This window comes from Rhyacophila brunnea, unplaced genomic scaffold (genome assembly GCF_057557595.1).
Source record: "Rhyacophila brunnea isolate RB1 unplaced genomic scaffold, BYU_Rbru_1.0 scaffold_15, whole genome shotgun sequence".
Classification (NCBI taxonomy): domain Eukaryota; kingdom Metazoa; phylum Arthropoda; class Insecta; order Trichoptera; family Rhyacophilidae; genus Rhyacophila; species Rhyacophila brunnea.
The window spans coordinates 34,357,314-34,379,971 of NW_028232806.1; positions in this window are offsets into that span (position 1 = coordinate 34,357,314).

Below are 22,658 nucleotides of genomic sequence, written 5' to 3' on the forward strand. Positions count from 1 at the left end.
GATTCGGGATTTCCATAAAAGAATTCTCGAGAATTCTCGAGATATCGGGAAATTTAAAAAAAAAACTGTAAAATCCTAAAATCAGCGTAAAAACAAATTCCAAAAAATATAATTTTTTTTATTTATGTAAGAAGACAAACAAAATAGAAGTAGGAAAACAAAAATAATTCATAACATTACTTATTAAAATGGAATTTCAAAAAACACAGACTGTCAATCGCTGCGTCTGACAATCGCGTACGTCTTTGAGACATAAAATTCCCTGATGTTGCAAAAATTGCGCTCATTTTGAGTCGAAGTTGGCTTAATTGTGTTAAATGCCCCGATTAGTCTTTGAATATTTTGTGTTTTCTGTCCACTTTTTTTCATATAGAAAATCGTTTTTTCAATTAATATTTGATAATAAAGAAATCCCGAATCCCGAGAAAAGATTCTCGAGATCCGGAATTTCCCGAAATGTTAAAAATTTCAATTCTCGAGATTCGGGATGGAAAATCTCGAAAATTTCTCGAGAATTCCCGAAACCCAACTCTATGTGTAACTATAAACTGTTGAGCTGTTTGAGACTGAAAGTTTACAATAAAAAATATATAATATTCTACCTTACTTTAGAGAAGTTTTATAAAATGTAAATTTGTGACAACCATTTTTAATTTGTCAAAAGGCGAAAATGAATCAAATTGTTATGGATATTAAAAACACATTATATTAATTTAATATATTCTTTTTAACCTTACAACAGATTATGGGGCCCAATGAAAGAAGTGTAGTGGAATAATAATGTAACCAGTAATATAAATGAAACAATCACAAACACCCAGACTTTTGAGAAAATAACATTCTTATTATATATTGGGGAATCTAACCTGGAGCCACTGGATGAAAGGACAGCGCTTTACACACTGGCCTACGAAGGCCATATCATAATATTATGACAACGTTGTGTTCTTGTCTCTCTCCAATAGGCATGAATGCTATATTTTATCAATCGTCATAATATTTCTTTTACTCTCCGGAATTGATCTACTCTACCTTGGTATATGATACCTAATATTATGGTTTTTGTTTATTATACAATATTTGAATTATTTATGTTGACAGCTGTTTTTTTTCCGACCATGTCCAATCCTAATAAGATCATATTATGGGCCTCCACAGGGTAGAGGTTTGTATTAACAGATTTTGTTTTTTACGAGAAATGGATGTCAGCCACTTGCTCAACCTATTAGGTCCATACCCTGACTCTCACACAAATTGAAAAACAATATGTGTACTTGCCAGACCCAGGATTCGAACCTAAGACCTACGGCGTGATAGTCCAACGCTTAAGCCGCGCGGCCACCGTGGGTGTCAAAGTTGTTACAGACTTTAAACCTATCCCCGGAATGGTCTACTGTAGGGTTGGCGAACCTTTTTACGTACGCGTGCCAAAATTTCCCAAATATTATTTTTCGACTGTCTGACGAGCCGGGCAGTTTTCATGTGGAAATTTTTTTTTTTAAGAATTCTATAAAAAAAAGATTAAAAATTACAATTGAGTTCTTGAGATTCTTTCTATCTTTCGCCGTGTTTCTAGCTTTTCTATATCTTTTATTCTTTGAATATTTTTTTCTATATTCAAAGAGAATGTGGAAGCATTTTAACCACGCTTTCTTCATATATTCTTCTTTTCTTTTTCCATTTTTAGCGATTATGTTTGAGGCAAAATAACAAATAGCTGTTTGTATTTGAATAACTGCCGCTAAATTTTATCAAGTTTGTTGATTGAATATTTTAAATTTAAATTGCCTGACGAGTCTCAAGCATTGTAAATCGACCGAAATCAGAGGTTCACGACGCGGCTTCGTAATGTTATGTGTGATGCATAAAGTTTAAGGACCGACATATAAAACTATATATTTACATTAATTTTACAAACGTAGTGCGTTTTCTTGATTTTTTTGGTATTTGCCTTTTTTATACAATGCGATCTGTCATTTTATGCATTTCGTCGTTTCCGTTTGCGCATCGATTGGTAAATATTATTCGTAAAAATAATATTAAAAACCGAAGAAAATATACATGGCTTCGTAGTCATTATTTTTTAATAATATGTATATTATATTTATTTGTAAAACTCTTTTGTATTATATATAATAGGTCATTTTTTCTTCAAAATAAAACATTCGCGTGACATGCAAAATCATCCCGCGTGCCATAGGTTCGCCATCCCTGGTCTACTGTAACCATAGCCCCCACATCCTGAAGGGAGTCCCGAGACTAGGATCATTGGCGGGCCCCCTACCTATCACTAAGGTTAAAGGCAGTGTGACGTTCTATAGAAGGGTTTTCCAAATGGTGTTCGAGGTAATATTAAGGGTAAGTATTCAATGTATCTTAGCGATTTTTTTTATGAATAGGTACATCCACTTGAATTATGCAGTTGTCAAGAATCGACACATAATAATCAAAAAATGCATTGAACAACCACTATTGTCAAAGTAGGCGAGTTTTAAAACTATGAGTGCAAATTTGTGATGTGTGTTTTTATCTGGTCAACCCGTCACGCCGGGCCCCCTTGAGCTTGGGCCCCCAGGCTAGATAGAGCCTTGTCAGCGCCCCCTCATGTGGTGGCCATGACTGCAACCTATCGTGATAAGTATACAGTGACACCCCAAGACAAAATGCCGCCCCATTTTTTATACAGTATTTTTTATCACCTGTGCACGTGTCGTTACTGGTCACTGTATACTTCGAAGGACGATAGAAGTAAACTAGACATCGCGAACTCGACAAAAAATACAGTCCTGTTATACCTTTTATGTTACTTAATAATGTAATACACAGTGAGCTGAATTTTTTAACGGAAAGATATTTTCGTTATTATTAAGTTTAGGTAGCTATTTCTATGAATACGAAATGATTTTCCTCGATTTGTCGCCCTTTGAGTAACTGCCACCCCCAAGCGACGCTCAATCTGCCTTACCCCTCAGGACGTCACTGTAAGTATATGTATCGTGTGATAAATAACTCAAAGATTCTTAGGAATAACAAAAAAAAAACTTTGTTTTGGAACCATTATAATGAAGTTCTACCACAAAACTGCTAGTTCAATGAATATAGGTACCAACATTAAATACTTGGTTTCAATCTTCAAACTCTCTTATTTCAAAATTAATAAATCACACTTAACAACGAGTTAAAAACTATCTAATATAAATGTACCTACCTAGTTAATTCAATTTTTATTTTTTCAAGAATCTTTGGTTCAATCCTGAAAAGTCCTGAATAGTCCTGGAAAGTGAAAACCTCTGGACATGTGATTGTTATATTAGTGTAGTAATAATGCCGACTATTTTACAAGCAAAGGCCATTGAAAATAAAGATATTTTATTACCGTTTCACAATAGGAACATTGGTTCTAAAACTGTTACATTTTGAAGGGGGGAAAAAAGTAAGTAGTGATACCAAATATCATAATGCCTAAATACCCCATCAAAAATCCTCCAATCGACAGAGTTGGGAATATAATGATAATATTATGTAACTGTAAATGAGTCGAGGCTAGACCAGGATTCACAGCGAAACAAACAAAAAGAAAGTTACCGTTATCTGTTTCTGGGCGGATGAAGGATCGAGAGTAGGTACGGTCAGTCGGTAACCTACCCTTGAGTCTTGAACGTCGCCTCTAAATACGATTTGCTACGCGCCAAAGCGTGCATTTACAAATGTTGTTACTTAGTAATTAATTGTTACTTGTCAAGCGAAATATACTTACGTAATACTTAATGTCCCTGAATCCGTGGTTTTAATATGTGGAAAAGTATAAATCAACACCCTACGTAAACCCATACCCTTCAGTAGGTACTTACTATTTTTTTTTTGAAGACAACCTTGCATAAATAAATAGTTTAACTGTATGAAAGTGAGACAAATATGACATCTAGGATGACCTCTAATTATGGGATGAGATCAAAAAATGGGATTTAACTGAAACTGAAAATTTGCTTCAATAATTACGGTAGGGAAATCACAAAAAACTCAGTCTGGAAGAAGATTCAACGTGGAAGTTTGACGAATTTACTGATTTTGATGCCCCAGGTTTTTAAAAAAAAAAAAAAATGTAATAGGTAAATAAATGTATAAGTGGTTTGAACTGTTTTGAGGCCCCTTTTTAAATCATTTGACACATCGATTGCTTTATTTTTATTTGTCAGGGTGGCATTGATATAAACATTTATTGCATTTATGTTAAAAACGTATTTTTTTTTCATGTAATAGTGAGCTATCATTATTGAGAATATTTCGATAAACCATCACAAAAAACGCAAATAACGATTGGCATTCAGTGTAACAAAACGTCAAAGTATGCCACTATCTTGTTTATGCCACTCATACCTATGTATACCCAGGAAAAATGAAAGTGACATGTTTTAAATCTTAACACGAGTTAAAGAATACGTCATTTTCAATAGTTAATATAGTACTATGTAACATAATATATATACCTCCGTGATTAAAATTTGCCACGTAAATGAAACGCGTATTCAATATTGGTAATATTTTAGGACTTAACCGATTTTTTTTAAACGGTACATGTTCAAACACGCGCGTTACCATGATCTTACTCCCTACTTCATTTATCGTTTGTCAATTTATGACTACGGCCGTATGTTGTAGCTTAGCCACTGGAAAATGCCAATAGAAATGGTGTATTTCAAAAAAATACTACCTTATTCTTAGGTCAATAATTATTATAAAGCAAACATTATTCGTAGAATGTTTATCACATTTGAATGGTCAAAGACATAGCTTATAACCAGTATCTTTAAAATTATCTTTAAATGTGTAAATCTTGCCCATTTTTTTAAATAATAAAATGCCTAATTCTTGTCAATTTTGGGATCACAGAGATTATCAATATAATTTTTTATTGTAAATATTTCACTATAATAATGTCGACATAAATTTTACTAATGGTTTCATAAATGCTTTTAAAAATTAATAAATATAAAAAATCTTAACACCACTCCACATGGACGTACTGAAATATGACTATATTCTAAAACATTAGAGCGAGAGGTTTAAAAGAATACTATTTTATGTAATAAAAAAACTATATGCAGTCATCAAATGTTTAAAATAAATATAAAGGATAATAAGGCTTCAAAATTATGTAAATAGATTATCTACAGTGTTTGAGGAATGTCCAGGATCATGCTTTGAAAATAGCATAAAAGCTCCATTTTGACTACGCTGAGCATGTCCCCCCTTAAGCAAAGATTTATTTTTATTTTACAACGTTTTTATTATCTCGTATTTTTATTTGTCCTTTGGTTGTTTATCCAGTACAAATCTTTCAATCGATTTTTAACTAACTTCCCGACTAGCTAGACATTTGAAACTTTTAGAATATATCAGAACACGATGCCAATGCATTCTTTTAATACTTTTAGCCATCTTAAAGTAGAATTGAATTCATTTTCAGTTAATTATGTTTTGTAAGAAAAGTTATTTCGGAAGAAATCCGTAATTCAATCCACTATTATTGGTTGCTAAGTGGGTGGTCCTAGCAACTAAATTATTAATATATACGTGCGTTACTATGGAAATCAGAATGACATTTCAGTATTCTATATTTGTTTGTTTATTTTTTATTTACTTCATATTATCATGTACAAGTTTGAGCATATTGAGCATAATAATTGAACAGAAAATTTAAAAAGGTTGTATATAAAAAGTTCTTTTTATCTTGTAATTATTTATTTATATTAAGTATTAATTTTTATCTTTTGTCTTGGCAAAAGGTTATTTTTTTTACACTTGAATAAAATATTTTTATAACCTGTTGAGATGATGAGAATGACATTTTAAGTCTCCGTATTCCTAGAAAAAGAAGATTAAAATGATATAACATGGTCACTCACTCTTCTTGAAGCCTTCAGTTATCAGGGGACTATGATCTACTTTTGAACACGTTTTACCAAGTTGATAAAGAAATCCTTACTTAACAGTTTGAAAACCGTTTCTGTATCTAATTAAATATTATGTTTATCTGAAATCCAATCAGTCACGAATGTCATTCAAACCAAATGAATATCTATTGAACATTCCTGAATAAATGATAAGTTTCATACGCGAGTTATGAAATCGTATTTTTCTATTGATAAAATCAATGTGTGCATCAAAAATTTATGACAGTTTTTCTACCACACAATGCAATACGAAAAGTAACAAAATCAGAATAATTGTAAGGAAATCATATTAAAGATTTCTTATTTTGATATTACACCTACTGTGAACCAATACCCTTGATAGAGTCGTATTAATAATTGATTTTAAAAATCACGTTTATGATCGCTTACGATAATTATATTGGTTGAATTAAAAAGATACGAGGGTGGGTCAATAAGTCCTTAGAAAAGCCGACAAGTGGCGCGACTAGTACTGTAAGCGGTTTGTTTTCATGCAGCGGCACTACCGATTCAGTATGCTGCGAAGTTTCAATCAGATTGGTCGGGTTGTTGTGTGTTTTTCGTACATTTAAAAAAAAATTGCTTGTGGAAAATGGAAAAATGGAAAATGGAGAAAATTGAGTTTAGAGCTGTTATTAAACATTTTAATATAAAAGGGTTAACAGCAAAGGAAATAAAAAATGAGTTGGATTTAGTTTACGGCATATCTGCTCCTTCACTTGCAACTATTTATAACTGGTTAAATGAATTTAAACGTGGTCGTACATCAACAAAGGATGAACCACGCTCAGGACGTCCTGTAGAGGTGACTACACCAGAAATGATCAATAAAATCCACGATATGGTGTTAAGTGACCGAAGGTTAAAGTTGAGTGAGATAATTGAGGTTACAGGGATCTCAAAAGGTAGCGTCATTTCTATTTTACATGACAAATTGGGCATGAAAAATATTTCTGCAAGATGGGTGCCGCGTTTGCTCACAGTCGACAATAAACGCAATAGGGTGGTGGCCTCTAAAGCCCTGTTGTCGCTCATGCAACGCAATCCGGATGAATTTTTTCGTCGCTTTGTGACTGTAAATGAAACATGGATACACCACTATACTCCCGAGACGAAAGAACAGTCAAAGCAGTGGATTGCGAAGACAAACCATGTCCAAAGAAGGCGAAAACCGTAAAATCAGCTGTAAAGGTTATGGCTACTGTATTTTGGGATGCACGTGAAATTATTTTCGTTGACTATTTGGAAAAAGGAAAAACAATAACAGGGGATTATTATGCATCTTTATTGGACCAGCTAAAAAACGAAATTGAAGAAAAATGGCCTCATTTAAACAGGAAAAAAATCCTCTTTCATCAGGACAATGCCCGTGTTCACACATGTTTACGATCAATGGCTAAAATTGAAGAATTGAAGTTCGAATTGGTCGACCACCCACCGTATTCGCCAGATTTAGCCCCCAGTGACTTTTTCCTTTTCCCAAACTTAAAAAAATGGCTAAGTGGACAACGTTTTTTTTCAAATGAAGAAGTCATCGATCGGACAAATGCTTATTTTGAGGACCTTCCGAAAACTTATTTTTCTGACGGTTTAAAAAAAATTGAGAAACGTCTAACCAAGTGTATTGAGCTCCAAGGAGATTATGTTGAGAAATAAAAAAAAAAAATACAAAAATAAAAACTGTTTTAATGCTTTTTTCTAAGGAATTATTGACCCACCCTCGTACTAATGAATAATCTAGAGTGGGTATCTATCTGCACCCGCAGTGGTGTAGTGGCCAATCTAGTTCAAATGACGTAAAACCAAAAAGATTGAAGATAGGCACCGTCCAATCTCTTTGCGTAGGCCGTAGAGTAAAGAAAAAAATCGGTGTGTGTACTTATGTACGCGCGTTAGAAGTTGTACTTCTTTGGCGTAACAAAACAAAAACAAAACTTGTGATAAACTAGATTCTTTGACTAGGTCTTAATTATCTCGTTAAATTACAAACTCAAGAAAAAGGACCGCTTATTGGAACGCCATTGGTTTATTTCTATACACTTTAACTTATATTACTAAATTATATAATGGTTTCTCGTTGTTTTTATTTTTAAAGTACCAACTGTCACTCTGACGTTTAATCGTTTGTTTACGTGAGGAATTGCATACGGCCGATAATAATAAATTCTAAACTATAATATTATACTGTATGATCGTCACGATTGCAGTGCCATACCGTGGCGTAAAGGTAGTGCGTTCGGCTGATAACAGAACAATCAGTGGTTCGAATCCAATCGAGTGCGTTTTTTTCCGTGTGAAAAAATAAATTATGTGTTACATGTCACACGCAAAAAATACACTCTGATCTGATTTATCAAACGCGCCTAAAGTAGTATAACTTCAAAAAGTTTATTTTAAATTGATTACAATTATAATTACATAATGGACTTATCTCAGGATATTATAATATATATATATGTACCAGAAGTAAAAGTTAGCAGAATGGGTCAAAGACTAGAACGCGAACTTGCTATAATCACCATTAGTGCAATAAGAGTTTATTACACAACTACATTAAAATGTATGTGGCAATGTCTCAGCGCACACATGTATCTAGTCGATATAAATAATATATGAATGTGAATTTTCAATTATGCTCCCTTATTGAAGTGTAGGTAGAGTTAATTTTTCAACTACATTAATATGAAATTTGTATTATCTGACCCATGTGTCTATGCATAGGATAGTTTACGAGGGTTATTTTTTTATCATTGTCTATCATATCAGAGTCTGTGAAGCCATACGTGCAGATTCGATTACTGCGTCAAGCAAAATTCACCTATTGTGTTTTCAATAGATGTTTGATGTTGAATAATGCCCATTAGATTGGGCGAATGGCTAACAATCATTCCTTCGAAATACAAGTATCTTAATAGAACCTCTCCTTTGTACCTATATATTCATACGCTCCGTTAAGAGCGAAAACGTTATACCTACAATACTTAATATCATCACCAACACCAGCCGGAGTTGATCCACTGCTGGATGAAGGCCTTCCTTCCCCTCTTCCTCTGTCCCTAGTTCTTCGCTACCACGTATCTACATCCACTGAATTGTACCAGTTCGTATATCCAGCGGGTTTGAGATCATCCCTGTGGTCGTTTTTAGTGCCTCTTAGCTGTAGCACTATACCTATGACTGCACTTTTCCAGCGGTAATTCACTCGCCAAGCGATATATTCACCCCATTGCGATTTCATCTGTTTGGCGACCTCTACCCAGGGCTCAAAATGGACCGGAACGCACCGGAGCGCCGTTCCGGGTCGTAAAATCGGCAACATTGTCGTTCCGTCTCATGGAAAAAATAATTTTATCATTTGAGCTAGAATGGCCATAATATAACAAAAAATCACACACTTATTTTTTTATAAAACACATAAAATTAGATAACTATGTTAATATTTTTATAAAATTACCGAGCGCTCCGGTTCGTAAAATTCTCCATTTCGAGTGCTGCCTCTATCACATCGCGTAATATTGTCTGCCTTCTTATCCATTAGTTTATTTTGTGGCCTTTCCTCGTTATGGGCAAAATGCACGTTTATATACGATGTTGTGCTAATCTTAATGTTTGGATTTCTTTTACATTAAAGGTCCTTGTTTCACATGAATGCATTGGTTGGACACTTTGCGCAAAGACCTAGGTCAAGGGAGGGGCCGCCCCAAGCGTTCCATACCAGTTTGATAGGTACCGGTGTTGTGCTTAAAGCCTCAATTACATTGAGCGAGTTTACTAGTTGCTAGCTTGCGAGTTTAAAAGCGGGCGAGTCAGCTAGTGCGATAGTGATGATGACACATAAAACTTTACACTCGCTCAGTAGCCAACTAGCTAGAGAGTTGAAACCATGTGTTTAATTTGCTCGTAATCGCAGCTAGTTCACTAGCAACTATGATGACACACGGCTAGTTTACTAGCTAACAAGCCCACACGCCAACGAGTAGCGAGTAAAGTAGCCCGGCTCTCAACTTTTCTCGTTGATTGTTAGCTAGTTAGGATTACACTGGACGAGTTTACTAGTTGATAGTAAATTCGCCAGCTAGTAGCTTGTAAACTCACTCAATGTCATCGAGGCTTTATAACATAGTGCCGGGTCACATTATTTACTAAACATTATAACCCTCACCAACCCTCACTTTATCAATATCACATGTTTAAATAATATCTCTAAAGATACGTATCGAAAATTTCCAGATGCTAAAGATCAATATATTTTTCCATAATCGCTTACAAATTGAACTGACTAATCGCTTCCTTCAATTTTTTACGCCCAGTTTATTGGTTTTCGACTGTTTTTAAGTTAAAAATAACACCGAAATATTTTTTTTAACTATCGCGTGTAACATATAGGTTGAAGTGCCAGAGAACCGACTTGCCCCGGTTCCATTACAGTAGTGTTTCCCAAACTTTCGACATCTGGGTACCCCTTCTATAATTTTCGTAACATTGAGTACCCCTCGTCAAAAAAAAATCCATATACTATAATGACAATCAAAATATATTTATTGTTTCCTTTTTTAGTACATAAACAAAATAATAACAAGCGAAAAATAAAATTCATTCATAATAAAATATAAATTAAAGTTATACTGTAATAACATTCATTATAATCAATGAGAAGAATGAAAATATTTACGTTGAGACAGATCATCATAATTTTGTTCCCTGGTAGTTAATTTTAATCTGAGATGCGGCTCCACATCCCAAAGCCTGTTCCTTTTTTTGACTTAATGTCTACAAATACAAATGTTGAAAAAGCAACTTCACATAGATATGAAGTTGGAAAAGGCAGGATGTATGTCAGGACTTTCTCCGTTAAAACTGGATACACATGTTCAGTGGCGGCCGGTGGTTTCCAAAATTGCTTTCATTGGGGGTGCACTAAAAATTGTCTTACCTTATTTAAAAAGCATATCAATTCAGCGTTGTTTCTGTTTAGCGAACACCTCAATCACTTCTCATTAAAGTCTGAAACTGTTTGTAAAAGTTGTTTCTTAATGCCTAACACAGGTAGACAGTTAAGTCTGTCCTGATTCATGGTAAGTATTTCTTAAAGACGTTTTAATTCTTTTAATGGTTGAAAAACACTTTTCACTTTCGAAGAAATCGAAGAAATTCTTATTATTATTGATAAAGTCTACGTTTACCGACATCATTTTAAAACACATACACTTCACTGATTAAACTATAATTATATGTATTATTATTAATCTTTTATTCAAAATTTATTTTTATGAACAAAATTATTGAAATAACGTGACAAAACACCTAAAAAAGCCGACTATAGATCGCAACGACAGAAACCATACTGAATTGTATGTAAGTAAATAATATTTGAAGAAAATATTTAAAAAAAATATGTGTAACTATCGATTGTTTTGAATAGGTAGGTACGTATTTTTCGACTCTCGACAAAGCGTCAGTTTCTTAGTCTACAAAAAGCAATAAAACTCCGGCAAAATGCCTGCATTGTTAAAAATATGACATCGTTCTAATAATTCACCTAATTTGAGAAAGTACATGGTAACTAAGATTTTAATTTTTTATAAATTATATTCAACAATTTGCAAAATATAGAACGATTTAAGGATCGTATACATAATATTTATGTTGATAATCAATTTGTATTCAATATCAGCCTATTTTCAATGAATTTATATGAGATTTAAATTTGAAAAAATCTTTTTTTTATCAATCCTGCTAAATCTCAGTTACTACATTTTTCCGCGTATACTGTTTTTTTTTTGTCGAATTTTGAGCTGCGTCCCAAAAGGCCATAAAATTTTGTATATTTATGACATGTTTATGGGTTTCACGTGTCGGGTTGAACTGTTATTACACAATGTAATATGAATGGCAAACCAAGATCGATATTAGGGCGCTCACCACACCGCTCGTTTTCGATGACTGTTAAATGGGTGCATGCTTTTGGTAATTTACATGAATTAAATTGTGATAAACGAGTTATGAATTATGAATACCATTGTTGCACATTGAGAGACGTTTAGGAAAAAGGAGTCCAGCCAAGAATCCGTATGAAGCTAATTCCAACAATTGCTCTTCTTCTGCATGCGATAAACCTTCTAGCATGGATGTTGTATATTGATGTCGTATTAAGGCGATACTTCAGTGAAACGGCAAATAATTTTCAACTATAGGCGCGACGAAATTTTGGACTCGCTGGTAGTCTGAAAGCGAATGTCAAGGTGTGAATACGTCAATTTGTTTCGTGATGGCGACGGGGGTATTAATTCTTAAGTCGTGTAAAGATGACTAAACACGTTACCCATTTACTTGACAAAGAAAACATGTCAATGAATATTTTATTATTGTTACTAATAGAACATACGTTAAAGTGCCCACCACCACCCGTCATATATGCACAACCGTGGATATGCACGGCCGCTTTCTATGACGCTTTAAACGTGTCTTAAAGAAGTGATTTTAAGTGCTCATTCCGTCCCGAGACGGAACCGCACGGGACTGATGCTGCAACCATGCACCGTAGTGCTTAAAGAAGAAAGTTATGAAAGAAAATATTTGTTTTTGGACTGGTTCTGCTGTCCGCTGACGGTAAGCGCTGTACCCGCATACTGAGTGTCATGAATTGAAATGGATGAGTCTACAGAAGAGTCGGGACTATCCCGCTCCCCATACGACGCTGCAAATTTCTCAAATGCCGCAAAGTTGGCCTCGGTTGCTACCAGATCTCCATGACCAATTGGGCCCGTGTGAGGACGGACCCAGGCAAACAGCTCCGCTCGTTCGAATTCCATAAGCGGGCAATCCCAGAGGATGTGTTCAACATCTTGGTGGTCATGCCCGCAGGTACAACCCGGCCCATCTACTATCAAGCCAAGCGCGTAGAGTCTGGCGGCGAAGTTGCCATGGCCGGTGAGGAACTGGCTAATCCAGTGCGAAGGTTGGAGTCTTCTAGTTTGGTGCCTGCAGAATACGTCTGGAAAAAAACGGTAAGTGTGCCGCCCCTTGGGGGAGGCGGTCCACCTCGCCTGCCATGCCGCAAATGCGGTCTTGTACACAATGTCACTTACAGTCTTCCTGTAAGGATTGTCCTCGGATCTCTGCGGTGGTGTCAGATGGACACCGGCGAGTATTGTGCTGATCCCCCTCAAGAGGAGGGTGATCGATCCTCTGACTTGGACGTGCAGATCGAGGGGTAGCACCCCCGCGAGTACGGCAAGCGCGTCAGTAGAAGTTGTGTGGTAGGCTTTGGTAAGCGAGATCAGCGCAAGTCGCTGCCCGCTTAGTAGTGCGCGTCTCACGAGAGTTAAGGAGTTTACTCGGGAATGCCAAATGCTGGAGGCGTAACCGGCAATTCCCATGAAAATTGCGCCGTATGCAACCTTAAGGGCTCTAGGCTTAAGTCCCCAATTGCTGCCCGCCATTCGGGCCATTCTCTGATAGGCCGAATTGGCCTTAGAGACGGCCGTCTTGGCGTGGTGAACGAAAGACAGCTTGTCATCAAGAGTTACTCCCAGATACGTAACCCTTTCGGAGAAACGCACTGAGGTCTGGACAAAACGAACCGTGGGCGGCCGTCGAGTTATGTTGACCCGAGAACTACCCCGGAGGAGGACAGCTTCCGTCTTGCTCGGGGCAAAGGTCAGCTTGTTCATCAACCCCCAATTAAGGATTCTGCCCAAGGCTGCACGCTCAAGTGCCGGTCGGCTCGTCGCCCCAACAAGCAGGACCAAGTCGTCGGCGTACGCAACGAGCGTGCAGCCCGGAGGCAGTGGCAGGGACAGAACGTCATCAAACAGTATGTTCCACAGAAGGGGTCCCAGGACGGAGCCCTGGGGACACCCCATGGTGGTACTCCTGTGAATCAGGTTGGGGCTGGAGTCGTAGGTTATCTCCCTATTGCTGAAGTAGCTTTGAACCAAGGCAAAGAGGTCCCCGGAGATCTGTTTCAGCCGAAGCTTTGCCAGAACCAAGGGCCACCACGCAGTATCAAACGCGTCCGCGATGTCGAGAAAAATCCCGACAAGAGGTCCTTGCCAGAGCTCTCCACAGAATCGATCACAAAGCGAATCGCATCCTCGGTGGACTTTCCGGGTCTAAACACAAATTGTCTTTGCGAGATTGGACAGTTTTCCGACAGGTGGGACTCAATCCTGCTGTTTATCAATCTTTCCAATATTTTCCCGAAGACGGAAAGGAGCGTAATCGGTCTATACGCTTTCGGGTCACAAGGAGGGCGACTGCCGGCTTTGGGGATCACCGTGAGGTGACCCCTTTTCCAGCAGTCGGGGAATATGCCACTACTCATGCATTCTTTGTGGAGTTGCGTGATCTATGGACGCATGTTGGATTTATATGACAAATTATATTTCGTTCGGCATGCGTCATTTGCACCCGCGACCCGCAATCCGCGCATCACCTAGCCACGTTCTTTTTAACCCATGCCTGAACTGAGGTATAGCCTTAATGTTTATTGCAGGACACACGGGATAGAAGGAAATGAAAGCCGACAAATTGGCTCGGCATGGTGCCTCTGATCCCAAGACCGCGATAGCTTATGACAAATTTCCTCTGAGCTACGCGAAAATTACAATTTCAGATATGGTGAAAAACGAATGGAACTCACTATACACAAACTCATCGACAGGGGAGTTGACCCGAAAGTTTTACCTTCAATTTCAGCAGCACGAGATGTCAGGGTGCATAAGGGACTGTGTTTTGAGATGACTCAGATTCTTATAGGTCACGGAGTCATGCGAGCATATCTGCACCGGTTTAAAATAACATCTGATGGAAAATGTCCATGCGACGACGGAAGCGACCAGGACGTCCTACATTTACTCCTAGATTGTCAAATCTTTAGCAAGGAGCGGCACAACCTGAACTTTTTATTACAGATGGCAGATGCGGACACTCGACACCTTCCGGGGACCATGGCAAACGAGGCCGGAAGAGATGCACTTTTTAATTTCTGTATTGATATAATAAAAATAATAAATGGTGACATGTAATGATGATTCATGCCTTTCAGATCCAGTGACTGCAGTCATATAAGATAGGATAAGTATATGCTCAGAATATCAGTCATATGCGACATTTCTTTTACCACGGGAAAAAACTCGGCTAAAATCGCAGTCCTCAGTTCCCAATGAATACGACAAAATATTCATCAGAATCATCACCGCCTTGCGCTACAAAGAATTTTCCAGGGTTTTTGCAAGGCAGTTTCATAGGCCCTGGCCGAATTTAAATTAGCAATAAACCCGATGCGGGTAGAATAATAGTTTTCAATAAGGCATATTCTCTCAGCCGGCATAATTTTCATTTGACTAGCATCAAGTAGAGTAGTTTACGTGCCAAAGTCCTTAAGAAGCCTCGACAGTAAATGCGAGGTATCCATAAAGGCATCTAGAAAAAAATGCTTGTTGCACCAGGCGTAGCCAAAGCCCGGTGCAGCGCGCACACCCACAAACTCTTCCCGTACCCCAGGGGGTACGCGTACCACACTTTGGGAAACACTGCATTACACCACTAGTTCTGTACAGAACCAAATATTTCTTATAACATGCAATAAAAATAATATCTTTATTAAATTAAATAAAACAATGCTGTGTCCTTCAGTGATTTTTAAATTTAATGGCATTTTAAACGCAATTTAAATGATGAATGACAAATCCGAGGAGTTTGCTCTACTTCTTTTTACCTTCTCGCATTTGCTACAACATAACAATATTAACTATACCTTCGTGTGTTTGATTGAAAATGGGTTAATTTTGCCTCCGGGTATCGCTAGGCCACTTCAGTAATTACACGTCTCAATAATATTTACTTTCGATTTGAATGCATTGTAATTTGTAATTATTGGCTAAATTGCAAAATTTTACAACTTTGCCTGTTACTTGAGGACAGAGCTGTATTCAGGAATAATATGCCCAAACAGTATTTTACGCATAATATTCGAGGGTATACTGACAGAACGCATTAACTCAGTTTTTGCTGTTTTTTTTCTGTTTTAAATGCCAAAATGTATACAATTTTACTCTCTACGTCCTGGTAAAACGCACAAAGGTATAGGATATAATGATGAGAAAATAGAAACATTATTAAATCATATTGTTATTTTTTTATTCTGATAGAAAGCATGATAATGACCTAATGCGTACTGCGTATACAAAATACAGGACTTGTAACATGTCGTATATTGTGTTTGCCATAAAGGTTAGTCTTTATAATGCAGAAAAAATGTTTTTAAATCACAAAAAAATCTACGTGGGAGGACGCATTGAAAAAAAAAATTAAAGTCCTTTTTGCGATTATCTCAGAACTTGTTTTAATGAGTTAATGCTTTCTGTCAGTATACCCTCGTATTAATCTAGAACGAAACAAGCATGAAATGCGTTTAGTGTTATGGATGCTAATCTCTAGTTCAGGGACTAAAATACACCCACAGAACAGATTAATAAATGAGTGGTTCATATGAATTCAATTCTACTTAAAGGTGGCTAAAAGTATTAAAAGAATGCATTGGCATCGTGTTCTGATATATTCTAAAAGTTTCAAATGCCTAGCTAGTCGAGAAGTTAGTTAAAAATCGATTGCAAGATTTGTACTGGATAAACAACCATCGGACAAACAAGAATACGAGCTAAGAAAAACGTTGTAAAATAAATAGAAACCATACAATCCAACTACTAAAAATATCAATGTATATTTTTCCTATAATCGCATCTTGTAATCAAATATAATTATTATCGAAGATGATTCATAATAATATTTGTGGTTTATTTTTTGTATACAAATTTGAATGGTTATGTTATACTGTTATAGGCTGCATTGATTTAGTTGCAGAGATTTTTTTAATTGTTAAAGTAATTTTTTCTAAAATAAAGGCGGCACTTTGCCTAGGGACATAACCGATTACACCCCTGTTTATACAGCATCACGTCCACCGAACGTAATGATTTCAATTAGGCATTAGGTTGTAACTATCTATTAAAAGTCGTGTGTGTATTCAAAATAGGAGATTGCATCTAATTCAGTAATAATTCAATGGGCAATTTCATTTTATTCATTGAGAGTAATAATAAATTTATGTCGTACTACATTATCATTTACTGTGAGAATAAAAATATCGCATAAAAGCAAACATGCAAATCGATAAGAGTATATATTTATTTATATAGAAAAGATTATAATTATATTACAGAAATTGGCCAATACGACATAATACATAATAATTCGTCACCGTTCAGGCAAAAGTCACCAACACAAAAAAACATCATTTCGAGATATTGCAATTTGAAAATTTAGTGATGAAGGAAAAATCAGATTTTAATGTTTTTAATGGTTTATCTACATTACACAATTTTCTTATGTCTTCCTAATAAATTCCTTAAGTTACTTTTACTTTTTGATGCTAATTAATACCTACACATGCGCATATTATATTCTATACACAAGACTGCTACCGCAATCGATGGTATTTTTATATCGAAGTATTAGCACTTATTGTAACAATTACAATAAGTTAGTTGTAATTGTTACAATAAGTGCTATGTTTTGACAGCACCTCTCTTGGGTATGCTAAACTTTAGAGCAAGGTAGACAGTTTTGACTGTTTAGACGGCTAACTTATTGTAATTGTTACAATAAGTGTTAATACTTCGATACAAACCTACCCTAGATAGCTGCCTTAGCGGCCGAAAGCAGTTTTTTGTATAGAATAGACATGTCAAAATTACATTTCAGTAGTATTTCTATCAAATACAAATTTCTTTGATCGTTTAAGCTAGTCAAGTCAAGTTTATATGATTCAACAGAAAATTTAAAAACGTTGTATATAAAAAGTTCTTTCTATCTTGTAATTATTTTGTCTATTTTCGGTAAGACAGCTCACTCTAAACCAGAGCGTTGGAGCGGAGCTCGGAGCAGGAGCATGGGATTTTACCCGAAGCAGGAGAGGAACTGGAGCACCGAAAATTTGTAGTGCTCCACTGCTCCGGATGTTTTTTTTATTATTAAATTTTCGTCCTAAAATCAAATGAAAATAGTATATTTTGACACTTTGCAACACTGGAATTATTTGAAATATGGCAACAATGCCGAGTGATAAATAACCTTACTTTTGACAGAAGAGACAAATAATGAGAGACGATTTGCTGTCGGTAATTTTGTTTAATAGAATTAATAATGAAAATTACGCTTAATTTAAAAATACTTATTTTTATTTTTTTAACATTTGTATACATATAATAATTATTAAAACTTTTTACCCGGAGCGGAGCAGACCCTGGAGCGGAGCCGGAGCAAGTATTAGGTCCCGGAGCGGAGCTGGAGCGGAGCAACTCAAAAAAGGGTCCGCTCCAAACCTCTGCTCTAAAATGTAATACCTACCTACGTACAGTTTATTTAAATGACGTAACCGCAACCTATGTCCACATATGACATGATGGGGGGAGGGGGGTCAGAGAAAATGTGACGTCACAAAGTAAACAAAAAATTGAAAGGGAAAAAACAAACATTTTTCATCATTTAGGGGCGGGGTGTTAAAAATAGCTAAAATCGTGTGACGTTATATGTGGACGGCACGGCCCCTTAAGGTGAATCCTCTACCTACCAGAGGCACCTTGCGGAAAAATACGAAGCCTGCAATTTGAGACATTTTTTTTGATAATTTACAATTTAAATAAATTTATAAAATAACATAATAAATATATTTTTATAAAAATATAAATGTGTATAACTTGACATCATTTTTATTTATATCAAATCGAGCTTCAATATTGGGACAATAAGATTTGATATAAATAAAAAGGATTAAGTAAAGGAAAGTTATAAGTAGGTACACATTTATATTTTTATAAAAATCGATGTTTTCTATATAAATATAAAAAATATTAAAACGATGAATTAGTCAAAAACATTATAGAAAATTTAATAAACTAAATTTTCATAATAGATTTGACCATAAAATAATATTTTAATAATAATGATAACAGAATCACATTTTTTTTAAACTGTATTGTTTTCAGATATATATTTATTAATTAATACAGTTTAAATTGTAAATTATCAAAAAAATGTCTCAAATTGCAAGCTTCGTATTTTCCGCTAGGTGCCTCTTTAAAAAAGGCACCTTAAAGGCTTCACCTTAAGGCTATACTTCAGCTGAGGCATGGTCTAAAATGATCGTGACTACGCGACGCGCAGATTGTGCAAACAACGTGTGACGAACAAAACATAATTTGTCATAAAAATTCAACCTGCGTCCATTTTATGTTATGTTTATTATTATTTAAGTAATAATAATAATATATCTTACATGATTTAAGAATTAATTCCTCCGACGCCATCACAAAACAAATTGACGTGCTCACAGGTCGACTATGGCTCTCTGATTGGCAACGCGTGCGAAATTACGTCCCACCTATTGCTGAAAATTATTTGCCGTTTCACTGAAGTATGCTTTTAAGTAGAAACAGTGACGTCCCTAGGCAAAATGCCGCCCCTAGGTAGCGCCAAAAGGCCGCCCCATTTTTTATACAGTATTTTTATCACCCTTTCATGACTCCAGTATCTAAGAAATGTGTTGTATCGATAGATTACTAACAAAATATTATACACCAATAAAGCATACAAAATTAAATATAGATATAAAAAGCGAATAAATATAGTTAAGTTAGACACTACCCAAATCATCTGAGTCTGATGTCTGAAGTCTGATGCCGTATTTGGTTGATATTTCTAACACATTTGGTTTGTGCCATTTAGCAATACACAGATTTGTTATTTCCACACCATTTTTACAAAGCTATTATTGTAGGTACGTAAAACATGTAAACAAAATATATTTAGCTATTTCTATAAGTAGGTATACCATATCTCGATTTGCCGCCCTTCGAGTAACTGCCGCCCCCAAGCGACGCTTAATCTGCCTACCCCCACGGGACGTCACTGAGTAGAAAACTTGACGAAATCTATTGTAGACTCAATCCAGCTTCATTATGTGGACGGACCTGTGATTATTCCAAATAATACTGGCATATTACAGAATATGATACATAAAATACATAAGTACCTAAGTATGTAGGTATTTGTATGTCCTTGGTATCAGCTACCTACCTAATATTTAAATAATATATCGGATGTGATAGACCACCACAAAAGAAGTAGTTCCAAAGGTCTGAATGAAATTAATCTAATACCAAATTAAATAAGTGTGAATGGTTTTTTTTCTCTCCTCCATTGAATGGAGAATCTGTCTACTCAGTGAGTCAGGTGTACCTACGTGAAAAAAATAATCTAATTCGATTTAATATCAGAATTAATCACTACAGATGCGTTCCGAGACGAAATAAATTAATTTATTTATGTTGGACTTGTACCTACACATTGTGGTTGGATTGAAATATTATTCGTGGACGCAATTGCACAGATGTATAATAATTTTAATAGGAGAATGAAGGCGGTTCTCTAATGTTTATGTAGTAGAACCTCTTTAGAAAATGGTTGAGCTTTTTAAGTGGACTGTAATTTTTTGAGGGATGATGAGGAGTTTGGATATAGGGGAAGGGGGTGATGAACAAGAATGCCAGACACTGACCTTTGTGATGATGTATGATGGCTCCGTGGTCTGGTTTCAAATCTCACTCGTGCAGTATTGTTGCTTTGGGTCACCCGGTTCGTACACTCACGCACTTTGTGTCAGTTTTATGGATTAAATGTGAAGGTGTATGAATGATAATGATAGATTCTGAATGAGTCTGTATTTATTGAGTCAATTACTTAAGCGACGGAAAGCTATTAGAAGCCCGCTCACGCCCGCTATCGAGATGCAACTGAATGTTCTTTGTAACACCGTCTCTCATGAGCCGTAATTGCTTATTGATTGTTTGGTGACAATAGCACTGGGGATTAGGAGGTAGGTGAGGAGATAGGGAATGGAATGGGAATATAAATGGCCCAACCAGAAAATAATATCATTTTCATTTGTGATACCTAATTGCTTTTCTCATTCTGCGAACTGGGCGCTCGATAATTTTCCGAAAATATTAACATAGCTACCTAATGAAGTATATAGATACCCAATTTCTATAGGGAAAACTCAAAATTTTAAGTTTTTGAGTTAATAATGCCATTTATTGTACAAAGGTCTTTTCTTTATAATTCAACAAAAAATAATCAAAAATATCTTCAACTAATCATAAAATTGGTGAAATGGGTCGCACATTACTTGGCTATCACAAAAAGGGGTTGCTTTTAGTGCTTCAAATATTTATGATGCAGAGTGCCCACGACTGAATGTTTCGATTGGATTTATTTAACAATACAAAAAATCGCTAAAAATACACGGAATGTCCTTAATTTTGCCTTGTGAAATCCTGGGGTTCCGTTTGATACCATTTAGGGAACACTACTGTAGAACATCACACTGCCCTTAACCTTAGCGATAGGTAGGAGGCCCGCCAAACATCCTGGCCTGGGGGCCTGCTTCATGATGGAGGCCATGCGTGTAGGTATATATCGCATTTCTACAAATTTACATAGCATCTGTTTGTCTAAATAACCTAGAAAATAGATAGCTGAGGAATGATGCTAGGCATACTATAAAACTTGATAAAAAAATCGTTTTTCTTAAAGACAACGAACAAAACTAGCGAATCTCTTGGAATATGCATGTTTTCTTCATACTCGAATGACTTAATTCGTGAATAATTACAGGGTTACATGTAAGTTGTACGTAAAACATTTCACCGTAGCACAGTTCACCATGAGCTTTCTTATCGAAAAGAGATGACCGTATACTATACGGTCTCCAATTTTTATTAGCTGATTTTGGCAAAATTCAAGAATTCAAGAATGAAAACCTAATCTAACCTAACCTGACAAATAATCCAGTATATCGGCTATTTTCAAAATTTGTTTGCTGCTGGCTTTCTGTAAAGTAAACTAACAAGAACCGTGTTTTATTAAATTTAGATATGAATTTTATGTCAGTACTGTACGACTTAAAGAGGTTAGACGGCCATATTATATTTCCAATACAACATTTCACGGTGAAGTGTGATATGGCGAACTGCATACGTACAAGTTTCCGTACACATAATTACAGTCTCCTTCCACAGTTTGACAACTTCTGCATAACCATTTTATAAAATCATATTATTAATATTTAGTTACGGTATAAAAAAGCTCTGAATTCGTTTCGGTCACGTATAAACCACGTTGTAATGATTGCGATGATTCAAAAAAATATATGTAAAAAATACATATCTATTATCGCTATCTCTTTCTCATAACGAATGATTTTATAGTTAAATTACTTTTTTATAAAATGTAAGTACTCACGCATATATATATGAACACATTAAATAATTTAATATGTGGGTACCACATTGAACCGTTTAGAGCGGGGAATCATTTGGCCTAACTTGGCTGCCAAAGACTTTTTTAAACACTGTAACAGGCCACGGAGGCACCGATTACAGTTGTGAAATACATTGCAGACAGTGACGTCCCCTGGGGGTAGGTAGATTGAGCGTCACTTGGGGGCGGCAGTTACTCGAAGGGCGGCAAATCGAGAACCATTTGGTATAAGTACCTACATATAAATAGATAACTTATTTTGTTGCGAAATAGTGTGAAAATAATAAATTCGTGTATTGTTGATTGGTACAAGCCAAATGT